This window comes from Arachis ipaensis, chromosome B10, assembly GCF_059453495.1.
Source record: "Arachis ipaensis isolate K30076 ecotype BB chromosome B10, ASM5945349v1, whole genome shotgun sequence".
Classification (NCBI taxonomy): domain Eukaryota; kingdom Viridiplantae; phylum Streptophyta; class Magnoliopsida; order Fabales; family Fabaceae; genus Arachis; species Arachis ipaensis.
Window position 1 is genome coordinate 41,437,526 of NC_142435.1, and position 2,325 is coordinate 41,439,850.

The window sequence follows — 2,325 nt, forward strand, 5'->3', positions numbered from 1 at the left end:
ATCAGCAGGAAAAATAAATGGTCCTACTTTCACCAGTAAATCCTCAACAACACCCACAGGTAATTTAATAGAAAGATCAGCAAGTTGAAGAGAAATACGAGTGGATTTTACCTCTTCAATTTGAAGCTTTTTCATCACTGAAATTGGCATGAGATTGATGCTAGCTCCAAGATCACATAAAGCTCTCTAAATGGTGACATCTCCAATGGTGCAAGGAATCACAAAACTCCCTAGATCTTGCATTTTCTCAGAAAGTTTATGTTAAATAATAGCACTGCATTCCTTGGTTAACACCACGGATTCTTGCTCCTTCCAATTCCTCTTGTTAGACAACAATTATTTCATAAATTTAGCATAAAGGGGTATTTGCTCAAGAGCCTCTGCAAAAGGAATGTTGATCTGTAGCTTCTTGAAGATATCTAAAAATTTAGAGAATTACTTTTCTTTGGAAGCCTTCTGAAGTCTCTGAGGATATGGCATTTTTAACTTGTATTCAGGAGCCTTCGGCAATGTAGGATACGTGTTAAGAGAGTCAGGGAACGGGTTGTCTGCACGCTTTGGAGGGGCGTGCTCCACTTCTTCCTTCTTCTCATCTGGAGCTTTCTTTTCAACTAGCTCTTTATTGGCCCTTGTCTCAGAGCCAGCTGTTTTACCACTTCTTAATTGAATAACCTTGCAATCTTCTCTTGGGTTCACCACTGTATCACCTGGAAATGTACTTGTAGACCTCTCAGGTATTTGCTTGCTCAGTTGGCCCATTTGCACCTCTAAGTTTCTAATGGAGGCTCTGGTTTCCTGCATAAAACTCCTCATCATCTCCCAATTAGAATCTTCTTGGGATTTAGAGTTTGCTTGCTGAGGTGGTTGTTGCTGCTGAGACTAAAATTGGCGGTTATTATGATTGTTTTGTTGGAAGCTGCCCTGAGAATTATTGTTAAAATTCTGAGCTCTCTGAGGTTGCTCCCTCCACCTAAAATTTGGGTGATTTCTCCACCCCTGATTGTATGTCTTAGAATATGGATCATTGTTGGGATTTCTAGGACCACTCCTCATGTAATTGACCTATTCAGAAGAGCATTGAGCATAGTCATAATTATCATTTTGCGCAAAATTACCTGTCATGTCATAAGAGACCTCTTGAGGTGAGTTTTGGGTGTTGATAGCTGAGACTTGCATGCCACCCATCTGTTGAGTAAGTAGACTTATTTGCTGAGACATAAGCTTATTCTGAGCAAAAAGAGCATTAAGAGCTTCTACTTCCATAACACCATTCTTTTGAGGAGTCTCAGAGTTCACAGGATTCCTGTTAGATGAGTATAAATATTGGTTGCTAGCAACCAATTGAATCAGCTCAATAGTCTCCTCAGGTGTCTTCTTCTTGTGCAATGAACCACCTACAGAATTATCTAAGAACATCTTGGACATTTCAACTAAGCCTTCATAAAAGATATCTAGTTGGGTCCATTTGGAGAACATGTCCGGAGGGCATTGCCTAGTCAGTAGCTTGTATCTCTCCCAAGCTTCATAAAGAGTTTCACCATCCTTCTGTCTGAAGGTCTGAACCTCCACCCTAAGCTTAGTCAGCTTTTTTGGTGGGAAAAATTTAGTAAGAAACTCAGTAACAACCTTGTCCCAATTATCCAAACTCTCCTTGGTTTGGGAATCTAGCCATAGCTTTGCTCCATCCCTCAGAGCAAACGGGAAGAGCATGAGTTTGTACACCTCTGGGTTCACTCCATTTGTCCCCTTATTTATTTATTTATATTATATATTTTTTTCTCTTTTTTCTTTTTCTCTTTTTTTTAGAGATGCATAAAAACTAGAATAACATATCAATGCATATGGAATTTTTAATTTTCTGTTTTACATGAGTAGGTACCCAAAATTTTCAATATTCAAAATTAGAAACATGATATATTCCCTTATTAACCCAAGTTCCCACAGTTTCCCCACACTTAATTGTTGCACAATCCCTATCTTAAGCTAACTAAAGATTCAATTGGGATATCTAATTATTTTTCTGCTTAAGGCTAGTGATGTGGTAAAATACAGAACAAATGGGGATTAAAAGGCTCAAAGTGGCTGACAAAGGTGATTTAAAGGGTAGGCTTATTTGGGATAAGTGAGCTAAAATCAAACAATGGCCTCAATCATATGCAAGCATGTAAATATACTAAATATTGGACATATAGACTGAAACAAAGTAAAGATCACAATTATAGAGAAGTAAACACACAAGAATAAAATATTTATGGTTAAATAATGTAACCATATAAATAAGCTCAAATCTCACAGGTTGTGTGTTCTTTTAGCTCAAAAATCATG

General features: G+C 37.7%; 1 non-coding gene across 1 annotated transcript; it reads left to right on the forward strand.

Moving 5' to 3' along the window:
* The first annotated feature begins 1,471 nt into the window (after positions 1-1,471).
* On the forward strand, positions 1,472-1,578 carry LOC148579814 (small nucleolar RNA R71). The gene has a single exon (XR_015896938.1). It is a non-coding gene; the product is annotated as a small nucleolar RNA R71 (small nucleolar RNA).
* Positions 1,579-2,325: the final 747 nt, after the last annotated feature.